This window comes from Aplysia californica, unplaced genomic scaffold (assembly GCF_000002075.1).
Source record: "Aplysia californica isolate F4 #8 unplaced genomic scaffold, AplCal3.0 scaffold00129, whole genome shotgun sequence".
Lineage (NCBI taxonomy): Eukaryota > Metazoa > Mollusca > Gastropoda > Aplysiida > Aplysiidae > Aplysia > Aplysia californica.
This window is the reverse complement of record NW_004797399.1, coordinates 915919-924345: the sequence shown is the minus strand read 5'-3', so window position 1 is coordinate 924345 and position 8427 is coordinate 915919. Positions and strand designations below refer to the sequence as shown.

At 43.9% G+C, this 8427-nt stretch overlaps 1 protein-coding gene across 11 annotated transcripts in view; it reads right to left on the bottom strand.

Moving 5' to 3' along the window:
* The window catches only part of LOC100533391 (myosin heavy chain, non-muscle), a 98113-nt gene that overhangs the window by 68575 nt on the left and 21111 nt on the right, over positions 1–8427 (bottom strand). The window lies entirely within an intron of this gene.

Sequence of the window (8427 nt, the reverse complement as noted above, 5' to 3'; positions counted from 1 at the left end):
CCCCTCAGAAAAAGAACTTTAATTAATCGCTTCTCTTTGCTTGCACCCTCAGCACACATCTGCGGGAATCTCCCAGCCACAAAAAAGTAGCAAAGTAAATTTTATGAGCAGGTATTACTGTTACAGAGTAAGCACTTTGTCTATTTGTCTACAAGGTTGAAATCATCACAGACGCTACACAGAGAGTGCGTAGGCTTGCCTTGTTAAAAAGGAAAGGGGGCGGGTTCTTGTTTTTGTTTGTTTCTTTAAAAAAAATAATAAAATCGACATTATTTCGTCATGCAAACAACAGGGATATAAATCTCATGCAGGACAATTGGAAACATTGAAAACAGGAACGGAGGGGCAACGGCAGTATAATATAGCGAGGTGCACACCAACCAATCAAAAGGACGGATATATACAAATTCCAATGCTGTATACACTCGGAATATTGCAAATGATTGTATCATATCGGGCTCTCCATCATCCGGGGCGAAGGAGGTGTGGCGCTATCGTGCCTGCCAGCTCGTCGTAAACGTCAACTCAACAACATCCTCTTCCTTACTCAACAGTATCCTATTCACTATTGACAACATCCTCTTCATCATTTACACAAGGTCAGTTTTTAGTTTAGTTGTAGTAAGACATTTTGCGACACAAATAGAGCATATATTATGCTGGAGATTGGGGGTGTTACAAAAGAGCAACACGCAAAAGAAAGAAAAGAAGGGTGGGGGAGATAAGGACGATAGAAGTTTGATAAAGAAGGGGCAAACCACACAAGAGTACCAGCCAACCACCCACAGCAATCATTTTAGTTTTAGTAAAAGTTTTACGGCACATGCAACACCATAAGGCCATATAAGAGCCGAAGAATAGAGGTGTTACAAGAGAGTAAGAAACACAAAAAAGAAGGAGAGGTCAGGACGATACATGTTTGGTAGGAAAGAAGGAGCAAACCACACCAGAGCACCCGCCAACCACCCACAGCAATCACAAGCGCAGATGACAAGAGCATCAGCTAAACAAAACAAACTCGTTTAGGAGGCAGGCAGCTTCGACGCTGTACAAAAGGACCAACCAGGGAAGAGCAGGATACAACATCTCAGCAGACAAATGAGAAATCTCGATACCCCCCCCCCCCCCAAATTAAAAAAAAAATTTACCACTCGGGAACTGAACTCACGACTTTAATATGCAACAGCAAAGGGCCTTACCGCTAAAACACTGACGCTTGTACTTATCAGTGTTCCCGTACAACGAGGAGAGAAGAAAGTGTGCGCGAGTAGCTGTGGGGGTCCTTAGTTTCACGGCACTTGCAACACAAACAGGCCATATTATTATTATTATAGGCGCATAGAAGAAAAAAATGAGACTTAAGGACGATAGACGTTTCATATAGGGAAAAAAGGAACAAACGACAATGTACGCCAGAGCACCCGCCAACCACCCACACGCTTGTACTCACCACGTACTACGAGCAGAGCAGCACGTGCGAGCAGCTGTGGGCTAGGGACATTTTGGTCACGCCATAGAGCCGTACATCACGACCTGACGTTAACGGCCGCTCAAGCCTCAACAAGCTCGGAAACCGATTGAATAAAATCATAAACAACCAGTTGTTTTCAATCCTGAACCACGCATATTCATGAGGGACAAAAGAGTGAGAGATGCTTTCTGTTTGAGTAAAGAGAAGCACATCGACACGGTAAAGGTCGTTTAGTGCGGGGATGCGGGGAAAAGCCAAAACAGAATGACAGAAAGAAAGAAAGGGGGGGGGGAGAGAAAACAAGTAGGACCTACCAGCGGCACCTTCCAACCACCCACAGTGGAAGATGCGCAATTTGACCATGGGACCAAAAACCATTATAAACTATATGCCATTTTCACTATCATGCAACGAATGTTCACTGGGACAAAGGGATGGAGGATGCGTGCTTTGTTCGTTTTATTAATACGGGGTGTCCATTGCGGGTCGGGTCGGGTCGGGTCGGGTCGGGCCGGGCCGGGTCGGGTCGGGTCGGCGGCGACCTCCACACTCGTGACCTAAAAACAAACGCGTTTGTTTTTGAGGCGACGAGTCGGGCGCAATCGGCTTGTTTCACGATAGCCGCTTTTCGCCCTCAATCTGACAGGCAAACCGACCCGACTCGACACGATCCCCCAACGGGCACCCCGTATTAGAGTTTTACGGCGCTCGCAACTGCATAAGGATGCACAGTTTGACCATAGTACATATTGTACCACAATACAATTTTACAACCGAAATAAACTATGCGTCATTTTCTGAATCAGTCCCAAATCAAGAACATTGACGAGGACAAAAGAATGCTTGTTGGGAGATGTGCAGTTTACAACATCGCTCTCTTTGCTTTTAAAGTACTCGTTGTCCGTGGAGAGTGGTGACTCATCGTTATCATCGTCCCCCAGGCCCCATCTACATGAGTCGCAACATCCTGCCCGAGACTTGACTTTATCTCCTCCACACTCTCCTCAAGCCGGCACAAACAACCCAAACTCACTGAAGCAAGCTCGCAAATACACGCCGCAGCCACTTGCTTCAAGGACAGTGTGTCATTTGTTGAAGAAAAACTTCACACCCTAAAAATATCTTAGATATGCTTCTACATGTCCTATTTTTTTAAAGACATTCTTCTCCTGCATTTGAAAATCCACACAGGGTTATGTTTTAGAGCGTAAAGCTGAGTTTGTCGGGTACCAACGCTTTTAAGTTCAGTTTGTTTTAATCTTCTAAAAATAATAAGCGCATCAAAGTTTAAAAAGTCATTTACATTTGGGGGGCGACAAAGCAAGACAGAGACAAAGAACAACAGACCAGAAGAGAAAAGAAAAAAAAAAGAAAGAAAGAGAGAAAAAAAGTACGACCTACAACCCACAAGTACTGTCGCGACAGATGGAATGAATTGTTAGAATTGTTAACAAAAAAAAACAACAACACCGAAATGTTAACGGTTATGAGATGCTAAGGATGAAGGCATGAAGAACAGACACCAGTGACTCGGTAAACAAAAGATACAGACTTAGTTCTAGTAAGAGTTTTACAGCACTTGCAACGCAAAAAGGTCATATAAGTATCGAAGTTTAGAGGTGTTACAAGAGAGTAACAAACAGAAAAAAAGAAGGAGGGAAGATAAAGACAATAGGTGTTTGATAGGAAAGAAGAAGCAAACCACACCAGAGCACTCGCCAACCACCCACAGATACAGACTACACTACCGCCAGTGCTCCAACTGACCCATCACTCACCAATTCTTTACTGCTAGTGCGAGTAGCACAATGAGGCATAGCGACGTTTTATCATTCGCAGCAACAGTCTCATTGCAGCGGTGTCAGTAGATAGGAAGGCAAGGTCACATTCGGGCCTGGCGGGCGATTGTGTTCCATAGCCATGACCAAGTGGATTTTTTTCCGCGGATGTAAATATTTCTCTGCGGTCACTACCGACACAATTAGATTAGTCAGTAAAACCCAAAACCTTCTCGGATAAGGGCGAACAATCTCAGAGGTCTCGTGTGCAAGTTGCGCACGTTCAAGATTCATCGGTGGTCCAAAATTGATAAGAGAAGGCTTCGGCCGCCACCTGGGCAAAATTCGAACTTTCCTACCCACCAAAAATGCTTTTATATGTCCTTATGCAGTTGCGAGCGCCGTAAAACTTACCAAAACAAAAACAAGAACAGATTGATTAGTTAGACGAAGAGGGGGGGGGGGGAGACCAGAAAGAGCCATATGGATAGATAACCGCAGAGATGGAAAAAAAAAAAAGAAGAGGAGCCTGCCTACCCCTACCAGAGGTGCCCTCCAACCACCTGCAAATGAACATGAAAATGATAATTTGGTTATACACAATATGACCGTAATCACTGGCTAGGCTAACGAACGGTCAGGCTGACAGAACGATGGCCTTACAGCGTACAAGGACGGGGGTCTATAATTAACCGTCCTCAAGACAAGAGTCAGGCGGTGTCGACAGAGCACCTGCCGGGGGCAGGGGCGCCCAGCAGGCAGCTTGTAAATCTCACCACCCTTAGAGCATCAGGCGAAGGAGAGAGTCAAAGGACGGCATAAACTTAACTTGATAATAACTTAAGACACCTTTTCCCGGAAAACAGCAAGGGAAACCGTACTATAATCATTCACGTAATCACATATGGGAAAGAACAGGTGTTTGCAGGTGAGAAAGCGGACGCAACCTACTACTAGTACTACCCACAGTAGTGACAATCTCACCACGTCAAGAGCACCAGGAAAGACCCCCCCCCCCCCCGCCCCCACCAAACGCTGACACAAACTCGATAAGGCACCTTTGCCTGGAAAACAACAGGGTAAATTGAACAGTAACCAAGTCATAATCATATATGGGGGAGAACAGGTGTAAGCCAGTAAGAAAACGGACCCTACTTTACAAGAACCACAAGAATATAATTTTCATTAATTCAATGCGATATTTCAAACGTTAACGTACACCCAATAAGACACCTTTCTTGGGACAACGGCACGGTAAATCGTACACTAATAACACGCAGACTAAAGGGGAAAAAACAGGTGTGTGCCAGTGAGAAAACGTACCTAAGGCTAGCAGAATCTTGTATTCATTAGGCAGGCAAGCGTTCAGCAAACATGGTCGCGGTGTCTTCTACACGTCTGGCAGCAGGGCGAGCATGATACCGATACCCAGCTCCTGATTACCACGGCTCCGGTACACATGTGTCATAATGACTGCTGTAATCTAGGCCTACAGACGTTGTTATTTTGGTTGTTTGTTTTAACCCACCAAAATATATCAAACAAAAAAAGACGAAGAAAAAAACAACAGATAAAAAACAACAAACCAGCACGAAAACCATAGTGTTGTAAGGGACGTGAAAAAAAACAAAAACCCTGCAGATTCCTAATTATAATTATCTACTTGAGTATTTCGTTGCCCCCCCCCCCCCCCCTTTCCTCCTCTCCCAAATCACCGTTTCGACACTTCACTGAGTCACCGAGACCGTGAAGAGCAGACGTAATGAACGCACAAATTGAACTGGTTTCACGTGACACCCCCTCCCCCCATGCTCCTAGCAGCCCCACTCTCACCTTCTCCCTTAAATAAATTACCAGGAATCCCTGTTATCAGCCCAGGCATTCCTGTATTGGCCTCGTTACTACAAGTGCTGCAGGTCCCACACCGGGCACCGGGACGTGGGAAGAGCGCCGTGTGGGAGGACGGGGTCAGTTTTAACGGCGGGCAACGAGAACCTTCTCTCAGTACCGTACTCTCAGCCTCTGATTCACAGGATTTGGGTTTTCGGAAGTTTTAAAGCACGTGCAACACGTTCAAGTTTTATATATAAGTCCCGAAATTTAGAAAGTAACAATCAAAGAAAAGATGAAAGAGAGTTAGTTGGGTTTTTTTATTCGTTTGTGTGTTGTTTCGTTTTGTTGTTTTTTAGTTGTTTTGTTTTTCCTTGCCGTTGCTTTTTTTTAGGGGGGGGGGTGGGGGGAGTTTTAGTTTTTGTAAGAGTTTTATGGCACTTGCAAAACAAATACGTCAATTATAGTGCCGAAGATTAGAGGTATTACTAGTGAGTAACAAACAAACGACAAAGAAAAGAAGGAAGAGAGGACAATATGTTTGATAGAGGAAGAAAGGAGCAAACTACACCAGAACATCCACCAACCACCCAAAAAACACGTAGGCAAACGGGGTTAGTGATGGAAGCAGAAACTCCACCTCTGACGGACGAGAAACGGGCATCAAACATAAGACCAGAGAGCTTAGAATTACGCCGGTATACAAACTCTCTGATACTGATACGACTCAGGCAAGACGCAGGGATCGGCATGGTTTCCGGTCGAAATGTAGATTATATCATCAACGCTTCCAATCCTCCGACATCAGGAAGGAAAAACCATCATCCCCAGGAAACTCCGGTTTTGTTTTGTTTTGTTTTGTTTTGGGGTTGTCGTTGTTGTTGTTGTTGTTGTTTTTTTTTGGGGGGGGGGTTTTTCTTCTTTCTTTTCTTTTTTTTTTGGGGGGGGGGCGTGAGAGGGGGACAACATTGAGGGAGGTCCGTCACTGAGATAGTAAGGATCATCATGCTATGCAATCAGCACATTTAATGTTACTGTTTCTCTTTTTCCCTTCTTTCCTTTTCCCCCTTTTTTTTTCGTTTTGGGTTTTAAAAGTTACCATTATAGAGTTTATTGTCTCCGTGCGTCAACAAAAAAAGGGTAATGCAAAGCACTGGAAAACCACATCGACATGATAATGTAAAATTAGTTTAGGGGGAAAAGGGCAGACTGACAGACATAAACAACAGATGGAAAGGTTAAAAAAAATTAAAAAATTTAATTTTTTTTTTAAAGTGGGTTCCTCCAACCACCCGCAGGTAAACTGAGGACAAACACACGTCAGATGACAAAAAGAACGGAAAGCTGCATGAGAGGAAGCTTTGTTTGGGTCCAGTCAAAGCCTCTCCAATAAGGTTCCTTCTCTTCGTTCTCACAGACACGTTCAAACCCATAGAGAGGACTACCAGGTGGAGAAGAGGGCCCTGTAAAAGCTTTACAGGATTTATTTTGGTGTTTTCGTTGGGGGGGGGGGGGGTTCTTTCTTGGGATTGGGGGGGGGGGGTGGTCTGTGTCCACCAGGTGTTCGTTCTCGCATACAACGTCAACATGTCGGTTAGTAAGGATATTCCTAAAAGAGTGTATGAGTTTTACGACCCCAACGACACCATTTGGGGGGCGAGCTGTTTCGACCCCACTGTCTGCAAGGGGCCAACCATTGCTGAGTGTTATTATATTCACCCAAAATTCCCTTCACAGATCAATAAAATGTATCTAAATATTTCATCCGAGCAGACAGACGTTGGCAGAAATTTACAATAAAGAAAAAATCCCCATTAGGGAATAAAATTAACGTCTCCTGAGCGTAACAGCAAAGAGCTTTACCGTAACACCACAGAGACGCCCGTGTTCATATTAGCGAGACGCGCCTTGAACGACGTCTTCATTGCTCCTTATCCATGGCGTTCTTTACTTTAGTAAAGTACGCTATGTCCTTATCGCATAATTATTGGCTCGCAACACCTCAGTGCGCATCCCATTTTCCAAGATTTTAGGCCCAGAAAAACTTTTTTGCCATTTCTTGTTCACTTGATATAAGAGCCGAACAGCCAGAAGAATATCATTTAGCATGTCAATAACCGCTCGTCACGTTTTTGTTGGGTTGTTGTTGTTTTTTTGCTTGTTTGGTTGTTGTTGTTTTTTCATCAACATGCAAAGTCATATGTTTATTATTACAATTATTATTATTATTATTATTATCATTATCATTATCATTATTATTATTATTATCATTATTATTTATAACCAACTATTACATATAGATCTATCATTTCAAATTGTCTAAATTTTACAGTATTTTATAATCGTATTTATTTTATTTTAGGGGTAGGTGGGTAGCCTCAAAGTTACTCAAAACATCAGACCATTTAGAAGGCAGAAGTGAAGTGACACCTGACAGCCCAGGGCTCCGCTGTCAGATTGCTGTGTGTCGCTCAAGTCGGAGGAAGAGGTAGAGAGAAAGAAAGGAATGTCACCTGATCTGCTCGTCTCAAGAAAAAGAAAAGAATTTGAAGAATTTTATGTTCTTCGTTCGCGTGTTGATGGGTTGATCGTAAACATGCATCAAAAGCTTTAGAATTTAGTGTAGGAGAGGAAAATAAGTGCTGACTAAGCACTTTGTTCATTCACGAAAAGTGGACAGGCCTGACAGTTCAACTACAGTGTTAAGTTTTCTTGACCACTCTTAAACTTGGGTTGAAGTAGTTTTAGCAATAGTTTTACGGCTCTTGCAACACACATAGGTCATATAAGCGCCAAAGATTAAAGGTGTTACTTGAAAGTAACATGCAAAGAAAAGGAGGAGAGATAGGGACGATAGATGTTTGACGGGAAAGATGAACTAAGCAACACCAGAACACCCGTCAACCATCCCCTAGTAAGTGCTGACAAAGCAAATTTCCACCATTCACGGAAAGTAGACAGACCTTGCAGTACAACTGGGTCTACGATGTTAAGTTTTCTTGGCCACTCCTGGGGCCCGTGAGGGGGACTTTCGCTCCAACAACTTTCTGACAACGTGGACATGTAGAGGACCGCGTCACTTTCTAAACAAGTGGGCTTTCAACCGCGCCGTGGCTATCACTTTGAGATCAAGTGTTTGTCCGTAGCTAATTTTCAAGAGGGTGATGCTATTGTCTCAGATGCCTTAAACGCCGTTGTGTTGGTGGTAAATGGTTGGGGCCAGGAGGGAGGGAAGGAGAGAAGGAGAGAGGGAGAGAGAGAGGGAGAGAGAGAGAGAGAGAGACAGACAGAGAGACAGACAGAGAGACAGAGAGAGAGAGAAAGAGAGAGACAGAGAGAGAGAAAGAG